The sequence below is a fragment of the Talpa occidentalis genome, unplaced genomic scaffold, assembly GCF_014898055.3.
Source record: "Talpa occidentalis isolate TD23 unplaced genomic scaffold, MPIMG_talOcc4v2.1 talOcc4.2, whole genome shotgun sequence".
Lineage (NCBI taxonomy): Eukaryota > Metazoa > Chordata > Mammalia > Eulipotyphla > Talpidae > Talpa > Talpa occidentalis.
In genome coordinates, this window is record NW_023602073.1 from 31,698,318 (window position 1) to 31,710,386 (window position 12,069).

Consider the following 12,069-nt stretch of genomic DNA (forward strand, 5'->3'; position numbering starts at 1 on the left):
TGTGCTCACTGAAGTGGGGATTCCCTGGACTCTGTGCCTTCTGCACATGGTGTTGTCTGTGCAATTTACTCTGCTGAACACTGGGGGTCCTGGGGTCCAGTTCTGCTCCTTTCTCTTCTGCAAAGAAAGAAAATGGAAAGAATTACTCCTTGGGTGACCTCATTCATGGTCAAGAATTTAGATATGGTTTACACTATACCATCTCCCAGAGCTATTCTCAGCTCAGACGATCCACCTGTGCTACAGGCGTGTCTGTCCAACTGCCACCATCTCTGACTTTCTGGTAGATCCCAGTTTCCATGCTCCTAAATTGAATACCTAGGATGCCATTTCTGAAATGTACTACTTCTAGAAACTTCTTCATATCCCTCAGTTCCTCCACATCTCTACTTCACAGTCTGGAACATGGAGTGTCAATCTTGACCCTCTTTCTCACAGTCCAGATGTTTCATTAGGAAATGCTGTCAAATCCATCTCTAAATATATCCACATCCAATCACTTCATATTATTTTCCTGCTCACAGTCCAACAAGGCCACCAACCTCTCTGTCCTGGAATCTGCACAGGTTTCCTACATTTTTCTTTCCACCTCTCACTCGTCAACTCTTGATTCTTCACGACAGTCATACTGAGGCTTCTAAAGAGAAATCTCACAAGTCAATATCTGTCCAGAAATGTTGTGTAACCTCACAACTTACACAGAGAAAAGTCAAAACCCTTTCAACATGCTTGAGACCTGCATGGTGTCATTTCTAGTCCCCTCTGCTCCCGCCATCTGGCCTCCTTGCTCATCTCAGTCACATAGACACATTCCTGCCTCAGGCATCTGCACTGGAGGTTGTCCTGCCTGAACACAGCTTCCCTGGATATCTTTGTGGACAAGTGATGCCGCGGACCAGCCCAGCAGCGGCGGGGAGATCGAGGCAATCTCCGGGACTGAGCGAGAACGAGCACGAGGTGGTCGAAGGATTCGGGCGAAAGAGAAAGAGAGAAATGACACTCAGATTTTCACTCCCTAGAGTGTGTCTGTGTGTCATTTCTTTCTTTCTCTTTCGCCCGAATCCTTCGACCACCTCGTGCTCGTTCTCGCTCAGTCCGGGAGATTGCCTCGATCTCCCCGCCGCTGCTGGGCTGGTCCGCGGCAAAGTGGTCTCTCAAATTTTTTCTCAACAATCCCCTAAGTGAGGTCCACACTGACTGCACTAGGAAGACAGCCACCCTCCCTGTCCCCATACACTGACTCTGGTCACCTTCCCACCACCCTTACCCACTTCTAACCAGACGTGTCCCTTATTTACTACCACACAGTCTCCTGTTTCCCCTTCCCACTAGGACGCACACCCACAGGCCATTAAGCTGGCGATGTTTTTAGTTCATTAAGGTTTCCTAGATGAAAAACAATCTGTCACATATCTGGCGCAACAATTATCAGCGGAATGAATGATCAGTGTAGAGCACTTCCCTATTCTAGAAACAGTATCTTTAGTAATGTGGCCTCAGACCACTTGCACAACTTCTACTCACAGTGACATTAATGCTGCCTCTGCTTCTCTCACAAGCACTACGCTTCCCTCCTTTTCCCCCCTTCCTTCTACACACACCACAGACCACAAGCATCATTCTTCAGAAAGGATAATCCTGGTTTTATGGGTCTGACTTTTCAACAGTGAGGGTCACTTTGACTCTTATTTAAAAAGCCATAAATTTGGAGCTGAGTCAGCACTGGGATAACTACACTTAAGGACAGGGTTGGGGGCAGCTGAGAAAACAGAGATCCAACAGGAACTTATCTAATACTATTACTTGATTTGTAAAAAAAAAAAAATAGGGGCCTCCCTGGTGTCACAAGGGGTTAAGATGAAACCTATGAAGCTATCTGCAGCCACTGCAGCATGAGTTCCATCCCCAGCCAGGGAGCTACCCACATGGTGCAGCAGACCTCTCCTGACTTGCCAGCTGCTCCCCTCAGCAGTGTATTTCAGTAGATCTGCCTGTTCTGTTCTGCATTCATCTCTGGTGATTCCTCTCACTGCCCACACCTCTGGCCTACACCCTAGTTTTTGTATGCATAAATAAATAAATCTTTTTTTTTTTTTTAAGCAGGGAAAACATGGAAAAAATCATCCAAGAAATTGCCCTAAAAGAAAGCCAAAACTAGATTTTTGTAAGTACTTTGCCCTCCATTTAGTTCCTTTCTTAAATTTTAGGAAACTACTTTATTAACCCATCAACTCCAGTTCACAAGATTAGAAAAATAATTTCATATCTGCATTATTTCCAACAGGGAAGTGGACATTTTTTCTCAGGAAAACACAAAGTACAGGCAGGAGTGGAGTCAGCCCGGCCTCTGCTGGAGCAGGAAAGTCATACAGGTCAGTGTGGGGAGGGTCCTGGTGGGCAGTGCTGGCCCAGTCTCCCCACCTCCTCACATTATTCCAGTGAGACAGTGAGATCACAGACACAAGCAGTGCCCTTTACAGGGAATCCTGAAGTCATGACGTGTGGATAAGAAAAAAAATCAGTATTATTTAGTCCCTAGGACATTGTGAAAGAAAATATGAACAAACTCAGGGAATCACATAAGTGTGGACATTCTCAATGATCCACTGCAACGTCAGAATTTCCCCCTCACAGCTCCCCCATAACCTGGTCCCATCCTCTCTGCCCCAGCCCCTCCCATTGCAGGCCTCCAGGGCTTCACCTTTAGGGGCTGAGAGATACATCAGGCCCTGGGCACTGTCACTGCCTGGGGGAGAACAAAACAGAACCCGGTCAGAGATGAGGCCACAGGAGGTGCTGATGAGGGTGATTCCCCCATGGGCTCCATCTACACTGTCCCCAGGGGCTCAGGGACCAAACCCCTGACCCACACTTACCTGCAGCCTGAGTGCAGCTTCCTCTTTCTTTGTCCACCCTATGGGAAGAAACATTATGTGAGACCAGGGAGGAGTCAGGTCATGAAATCCTAAAGGAATCTCGTAGTCCTGGACCACAGAGAATTTTCCAGAACTATGACTGAAAATTCAGGGCAGGACCAGGAAATATGAAGAAAGGAGATGAGAGGGGACTGGACTAACTGCCTCCTGGGGTCTGCCCTCAGCAGGGACCTTCCCCTCTGCCATTTGCTTTGAATCAGGGCACCAGCACCAGAATTATCAAGATGAACAATGTGATTCTCATAAGTACTTTATAAAAGAGAATTAGCAATCAGCTCCAATTTGGGCGACACATATGTCGCATTACCCAGGCAGGGCAAGTTCTCCCTGGGACTTCAAAACCCCGAGTGGACAAGATCCCCCACTCCCTTTCCTACCTGAGAGCTTCTTCCTCCACATCAAAGTCGCACCCACCACAGCTACAGTGAGCACAGCTCCAAGGGGAACCAGGCCAGCAATGATGCCTGCAGTGGGGATGGGGGACTGAGGAGGGGGCTCTGGAAGGGAGGGAAGAGGAGACCCTGACCCCCCAGGTTTCATCTTCACCCTCTGAAGGTCTCCAGAAGGGCTCCTGATGCCCCTGAGCAGAGTCTCAGTGCTCACAACCCCCCTCCTTACCCTATTTCATGACTTGGGGCTCCAGTGCTATACATGGCATACATGCTATACATGGCATGTGTATCTCTGCTCCTCTCCAGAAGGCACCACCACAGCCGCCCACTTCTGGAAGGTTCCGTCTCCCCCAGGCCTGGTCTCCATCAGCTCCATGTCCTGGATCAGGTCCTCCCCATCTCGCTGCCAGGTCAGGGTGATGTCCGCAGGGTAGAAGCCCAGGGCCCAGCACCTCAGGGTGACCTCATGCTCAGAGGTGGGGTGGTGGTCACGTGTGTCTTTGGGGAATCTAAGAAGAACGGTCAGACAAATAGACTTGGGGTTTCTCCCACAAACACTGAAGCAGCCTCACTGACCATCCTCAGAATGGACAGGACAGTCAGTTTGGAAAGAGGAAGCAGAAAACCCCAAAACCTGTCTGATCTGGAAATGTGGGATGATCTCTTACTCCTTAGAAAGTTCTAGAGTCAGGGTGAAAGCACAGAATAGGAAGATGCAGGTTTCCAAGGAGGAGAACACAGACTTTTTCTCCTCATCCGGGTATATGTTAAATGAGGAATCAGATGTCCAAAAATGACGTCAGACCAAAAACAAAACCTTGACAGAGAAAATGATGGTTCCCAAGATGGCTCTGAGTCAAATGGATCCCATGAAGGGTCATAGCAGGGATGGTCTCCCTCCCTGTCAGGAGAGACTGGATTGAACTGCCCTTCAGTTAACCAAGGGGCCTGAGGGCCAACCTCTCTCTGCACAGGACAGGCAATCCAGGCGGACTCCCCTCTTGAGGCCAGAGAGTGGACGGTGTCCCATTTTCCCTGCGGGGGGCCAGTCAGAGGGGTGGTCAGCGTCCTCCATGTGGCTCACCTGTGGCTGCAGCTCCTCCTTCCCGAACTCCAGGAACCTGCGGAGCCCCTCCTGGCACCTGCCCTCTGGGAAGTTCTCGAGGCTCTCGGCCTCCCGCTCCGCCTCCCCCTGGCTCTGGGCCCCGTGTCCACCGGGTCCAGGAGCGCAGGTCCCCGCTCAGGGCCAGGTCCTCGGCGCCGTGGTGGGCGACCTGCCTGCACCCGCGGAGGAGGCGCCCGTGGGTCCCCGCTTCGCGGCCGCACATCCCCTGGAGGGCGTGAGGCCCTGTCCCCGCCCGCGTCGGTCGCCCCGACCTCCCGCCCTGAATAAACCTGAACTACAAACGTCGCTGCGCTGAAAAAAGGCCCTCGGGCTCTTGGCGGGTGGAGGGTCCGGGGGGCCCCACAGCCTCGGGATGTCGATGGACCGGATAACTCGGGGCGACCCCGGCGGGGCGGTGGGGTGGGGTGGGGACCCCGGGCTGCGGCGCTCACCGTCCTGGCTCTGGCTGAGCGCGGGGCGCGCAGGTTCACGCGGGGTCTGTGCTGCGGCGCCTCGGGGTCGGGTCTCCCGTGCGGACCCTCCCGCCACCCCCCACCGGTCTGCCCCACCAGGGCGCCTGCGGCTCCGCCCTCCGGCCCGGGGAGTCTCTGTCGAACCCCACGAACTGCGTGTCGTCCTCGTAGCCCACGACCATGAAGCAGGGCTCCCCGGGGCCGGGTCGGGACATCGCGGTTTTGAAAATCCTCATGGAGTGAGATCCTGGGGGCGGGAGGGGACACCCGGGCTGACCCTCCTCCCCTCGTGGTCCAGGGTCCCAGGGAGATGGGGCGGGAAGGGAGGAGGGACGAGGGGGTGATCATAAGAGGCAGCGGGACTAGAAGGGCCGAGACTCTGGGGGTCAAGAGGAGGCAGGGGGCGGGGAGGGACAGAAAAGGACCTGCTCGGGGAAGGGGCCTCAGGAGGTCAGTAGCACCAACAGCAGCGGACCCGGCTTTCCCTGGGCTCTGGGTCCGGGTCCAGGGTCCCCTGGCTTCTCCTTCTGCAGTGAAGGTTTCCCTCCCCACCCCTCACTCTCGGGCCCATGTCTCAGTCTGTGCCGGGGCCCCCAAGAGCAGCAGCAGGAGAGCGGAGGGCTTCTTCAGGGGCATCTGCTGGTCTGGGGAAATCTGAGTCTAGGCGGGTTGGGGGCTGGGGGAGGAGCAGCGGGGTTGGTGGGAGCACGGTGACGCTGACTGGCTGCTCTGGAGACCCTCCAGGCAACCTGGAGTGAGAACTGGGGATGAGGCACCCAGTGTCCAGGCTGGAGGATACAACCCAGGTTGTGAGAGAAAGCGACACCTGGGTGTCCTCAAGAGTAACCTTCTCCCCCGCAGACACCAACCTTTTATCAGAAATCTTGTGTAACAGCCAATTGCTGAAACATGATTTTGTTAGAGCAGGAGAGGATCATTTCTTCTAGCAAAACAAACCTCCAGGATTAGAATGAAAGACAAGAAAATAATGATTTTTCTTTATAATTTACCTTTATCAAGCCACCAAGAGCACATCAATTTCTTTATATGAATAGTAGTTTAACATTACATCAAAAGGTACTAACAGGTTCTCCCTGGCAGGGCAGCGGGTTGAGTGCAGCTCTGTGAAGCTGTCTGCAGCCGCTGCACCATGGGTTCGATTCCTGGCCGGTCAGGGAGATACCCACATGGCACAGCAGACCTCTCCTGTCTCGCCCGCTGCTCCCCTCAGCAGTGTTTTCAGTCATATGCCTGTTGTGCTCCCCAATCTGTCTCTGGTGAATCCTGTCACCCTCCCGCGACTCTGGCCTATACCCCAGATATTGTATAAATAAAATAAATTTTTTAATGTAATTTTTTTTAATTTTCCATTGCCCTTTGATAATACTTTTTTTTTAATTTTTAAACAATATTTGCTTCCCCCCACCCCCTCAGGTTTAGCCCCCATAGACTTCTTTTCCCCAAGCCACCCGAGCACCATCACCACAGTCCCCTGTGCTCCTCCCTCCCTCCCTCTGATCCCTCTCCCTCCTCCTCCCCTGCAGTATGTCTGTGATTTATAATTGTCTGTTTTTGTTTTGTTGTGTTTTGTACTGTTATTATTTTTTTATGCTGATGTCTTATTTCGTTCCCCTATATTCCTGTTACAAGTGAAAACACCTGATAGTTTTCCTTTTCCTTCTGGCTTATTTCACTGAGCATAATTCCTTGTAGCTACATCCACGTTGCTGGGAATGGTATGAGTTAATCTAATAAAATAAAAATCTTAAAAAAAAAGGTTACTAACAGAAAACATACAAGTCAGAAATCTTATAGCTTTATAGCAATCATCAATTTTTCTAAGCTTTTTGAGAACATGAAAATAAACACAATTTCGAGCAACAGCCCTAACCAACATGTATGTCTGTAAAGAGGCGGGGCAGTCAGCTGTCAGCTTCCCACCTCCCAAGTTTCATCTGAAACGACCCTCTCTAGTATTTAGATTTTATCACTTTTTAGGGGCTATTTGGCTCCTTGGGCTGAAGCAGCGGACAATATTAAAATTCTCACTGAGAATGTGTTGTGAATAGCTGTCTAGTTCTTTGGGTCTTAAGTGGAAATAACACCCTGTGAACAACTCTGGCCACGCAGTGGCCCCTGAGCTGGGTGGTTTCACAGTTGTTGTTCCTCTGAGGCCCACATCTGTGGTTTGATCTCCCTGCAGCTTCCAGAACAAAAACCAGGTTCCTTTGTCTCCAGATTCTTTCTCTCAGGGCTTGAGGAGGTCTGAGCCTCCCCATTCAGGACCCCACAGCTCTTCACACTGGACAGGGTGGTCTCTGTCCATGTCCCTGCTCCCTCCCTCCTGCTCCCTCCTGTGCAGCCCTTCTCCTCTGGGCTCAGGTGCTGGACCTGCCTGTGGAAGGTTGACAATGAGGGGTCATCTCCAATCTTGGAGCCTCATTCCACTCAATATTTGCTGTTTCATATTAACAACAGCTGACAGTGTTTTTTACTCCCTCATGGTCTGAAAATTCTCCTTCTTTGTTTTTTTTTTTTAAAGATTGATTGATTGATTTATATATATATATATATAATATATATATATATATATATATACAAGCACTGGGTATAGTCAGAAGCGCGAGAGGGTGAGAGACTTCACCAGAGCCAGAGCGGGGAGCAGAGCAGGCAGAAGGACCAAAGTACACTGCTGAGGGAAGCAGCGGGCGGCAGGAGAGGTCTTCGCACCATGTGGGACCCTCCTCTGGTGGCCGGGGAGCAGCCGGGGATCGAACCTGCTCTGCAGAGGCTGCAGGCAGCTTCGCAACCCAGCGCTCAACCGCTGCGCCACCGGGAAGGCCCATATTACTGCATGTTTTTATAGAGGGATGAATGAGCCAGAAGAGAGTGGGAAACTGATGACCCAGGGCACAGAGGGTCTTGATTCTGTCCCAAGCTGAGGGGTGACCTTAGACTGGCGGGGAACTTCTATCATCACTGGGGTGAGGGCAGAGGATCCAGGTGCAGGTGCGGGGCCCATGGTGCCGTTCTCACCTGAGTGCTTCGTGTTTTTTTAATGAAAAAGGGAAATCAGCTCAACAGCTAAGAGTGGAAGAAGGGGAAGAGCTGGATGGCTGAGGAGGGGAAGGAAGTGAGAAATAGCCTTCTCAGGAGGGTGGGAGTGAGCTGACCTGGGAAATGACACCTGGAGGTGGCGATGACCAGGTGACAATCCACTGTAGTCATCCATGAGAGAGAGAGAGAGACTGACTCAGGCAGCAGCATCAGGGTCTACAAAAGGTAAAGAATGAAGCAAAATCTCTCCAAGTGTGAGGACTCCAGTCATTTTTACTTTCCCATTTGTAACATTATATATATATATTTACAATGAATACATATTATAGCATATAAACTGTATATTATATATAAACAATTAATCAGTATAAAACATCTCTACCTAAATTTTGAAAGGGATGGTGGGTGGTGGTTGTCAGGCTCAGCGCAGAGCTGAGCTGGGCTGGGCACCCTGTCTGCTGGGCTCCGTGTCTGCTCTGGGCGAGGCCCTCACAGCCCTTCCTCCCTCCTCAGGACGCTGTTTTCTGTGGGGCCCATGCAGGGTCTTGCCCCTTCTCTTCTGGGTGTGGCCATTTATTATTTATCATAAATTCTGATGCTTTTAAGAAGATGGTTTTGTATCTCAAATGTATCTCACATTTTTAGCTCTTTTCAGTGGGAAGATGTGTCCATTCATCTAGTCCACCCTTGTCAGGTGGAAATTCTAAGGCAAAACAGTTCAGTGACAAGATGGCAGGTCCCAGAGTTGAAGGTCAGAGCCTGAGAAGATGTGACTGAGGCAGACTGGCCAAGTATTTCATAGTGTCAGGGATTCTCGTGTAATTTATTTTTCCATAGTAAATTACTTTAATAGGTATTAATATTCATGCACTGACAACAGAATTCAAAAGCCATTCAAGAATATACAAAAATAATGAGCCACATCATCTTCCAGTCACCCAAGTCCTCTCTAATCTGAAACCACTGCAGCTTATGCTGGATGTCAGTGTTAGGTCTGTAAAAGAGCTCAGGCCATAGACTGGGAGAAAAGATTTGAAAATTGCATAACTGATGAAAGACATGTTTTAGAGTATGCATGGAAGCCTTAGAATTCAACAGTAAGGAAACAAAAGTCTTTAAAAATGAGCAAAACTCTGAACAGACAGCTACAGTGATGTCAGCTCTGAAGGCAGCTACAGTGATGGCAAATATGATGAAAAGATACTTGACATCATGTCTGTAGGGAAATACCAATGAAAACAACAAGAGATACAATAACACACTTGTTACATGGTCTAGATCCCAAAACCAGTACAGCAGCCCCCCTTTATCCATGTGGGATACATTCCAAGACACTCAATGGATACCAGAACCACCAATAGCAGCAACCCTGTATGGTCTAAGACTTTCCTCATGTAAACTTGATAAAGCTAAACTTATAAATTAGGCAGAGTAAGAGATTAGTACTAATAACTAAAAACTGGACAGGTTTAACAATGTATTTAATAAAAGTTGTGTGAATATGATGTCTCTCTAAATAGCTTACCAAAGTTTTGGATCCTGGCTGATTGCAGGAAACTGAAACCTTGGAAAGTGAAACCTCAGGGGGACACTGTGCCCTAAGAGCTGACCTGGATGTGGAGCAACAGGGCCCCCCACTCACTGCTGGCAGGGATAAAAAGTAGCACAGTCCCTATGGGAGATATTTGACATCATCTTATGAAGCTAACACAGACTCACCCTAAAACGTCCTCATCACTGTCCTAGGTATTGACCCAGCTCATTATAAAACTTATATTTACACAAACCTGCATACAAATGTTAACAGCAGAACACCTTTAAGTGTGACTGCACATTGTAACTTCTTTCCACAGACTGCGGTGTGGAAAAGAAAATAAGAAAAAAAAGAATGTCACATGACCTCAGCCGGGGGTGGGGGGAAGGTGACATCATCAGTGAGGATCAGGTGCACTTGACTCTCCAGGGCACTGTGCTGAGAAGGGCCCTTCATGTGTGTCATCTCTTCCCCAACCCCATCACCCCAGTCAAACAAACTCAAATTCATTCTACGAAACACCTGAGCAGTGCTCCCCCAAAATGTCAAAACCCTCAAACACAAAGAGAGTCTAAGAGACTGATTCAGACAGAGGAGCTGAACTTAATGTGGTATCAGCACAGGAGGCTGGGAAAAAAACAAAACAAAACAAAACAACTATGACACCCAAATAAGGCATGAATTCTAGTAATCAGGTATCACTATCGCTTCATTAGCTGCACAAATAAAATCATGATATAATGTTAGTAACATGGGACAGGAATGTGGGAATTACAGGAACTCTGTACTGACTTTACAACTATTCCACAAATTACAAGCTATTTTAAAATAATGATGTTATTTTAAAAATAGCCCTTAGGAATGTAGACTGTTCCAATCCCTGTGTGAAAAATAATAGTGTTGTGGTTTTGAAACAGGGGCAGTAAGGGCAGGAGGATGATGGGACATCAGGATAGGCGGGAGTGGCTAGCCACCTGCCTGGGCTCCAAGACAGGAGAGCTGCCAAAAAGCCCCATGAGGCCAAAGCCAACACCAAGGACTATAGCAATATAGCACCCTCACAACAGGGGCCCATGGGCGATAGCCGAACAAAGGACAGTGCCTGATAAGAGGACAGACCACTGTCTGGGTTCTCACACCAGTACACAACTGCAAGAGACTCAGGCTCAGGGACAACAACCATGGGCTTTATTTTACAAATGGGGCAAACAAATTGCTCACTGAAGTCACAAGTGACAATTTCACCCAGATAGTGCCCACCAGATGTGCAAGCAGAGTACCAGCCACCTGTCACCAGGAGTGCCGACAGCACTGGCCAGTAGTGATGGTCACTCCTGGTCGCCCTGAAGTGAACATTTTGTTAACACCAAGTGTTAACAGCTCTGTGTGGCACCAGGCCCGGAGCCTTTGGTGCTCTTCTCAGGCCCAGTCTCTCACAGAGGGCTTTGGCTTCTCTTCCCCCTCAGAGGTCAGCTGCTGGATGCTTGTTTTCGTTTTTCAGCTTCTGGTCCTTCTTCTTTCTTCAGAGGCCAGGAATGGAGTCTTGCCCTTCTTTCTTTGGAGGATGGAACAGTCTGTCCAAAAGCGTTCTCTGATCTGGCTTGTATCCTTTTTCAGGGTGCCACACCCACAAAACTGGGTGGATCATTTTTTAATCCTCAGGTTGATTGAACCCTATAGCACCAATGAGCTCATAGCTCAGACCTGGTTGTCTAGCCATGATCCTGTGAGACTTAGCCACTCTTCCTCCATCTGGTGTATAACCACCATTTTAGTATTTCAAGTTTTGCTTACTCAAGACTAAATAGCCTGCATTCCAGAGAAGGTTTCGACCCTCACCCCACTCTGGTCTTATCTTGGAGGGCCAGCCACAGCGGAGCCTAGCAATTTGGACCACTAATGAGGTCAAACTAGCCATAAAATAGAGCTGCATCTCGGTGCACCAATCAGCTCAAAAACTGAAACCATGCACCCACCGTTGTTAGGAAATGCACCCACATAACCATTGAATGGTTGCCAACATGATTTGATTTTTTAAATTTGCTTGTAACCCTATAAAGGATCCTTGTTCCCTTTGTTCAGGGCTCTTGATCTCTGCCGCTGTGTCGGTGTGAGTTGTGAGCCTGGTCTCGAGCCGAAATAAACTCCTATGTGTTCTTGCATCGGCTGACTGTGTGTCCTTGGGGGCTGTGCTTGTCGGCGCTGGGCACAACAATCCAGGTAGTAAAAGCACAGTTGCTGGGCTCTGAGGAGCAACGGTCACAACTGTCATGGGGGGTGGTTGCTGGGTTCTAAGGAGCCACAACCACAACTGACTTGTGGTGGAGCAGCAGGGTGAGAGAACCGTGCTGCTCCTGCCGGCTCCCGCCATTCAAGCAGCTGGGTTGCGGTAACAGTTGCTCAAAATATTGGAAATGACACTTTAATTTTTAATCCCCCAAGCTGCAACAACGCTGTGTTAATTGTAGCGCTCTTTACTGCCGAGAGCCAGCCACAGCAGCCTGGGTGTCAGGGGTTCCTGAAGGATGGGATGGGTTTGGCACAATTGTGGAATGAGGGGGAAGGGGAGTGA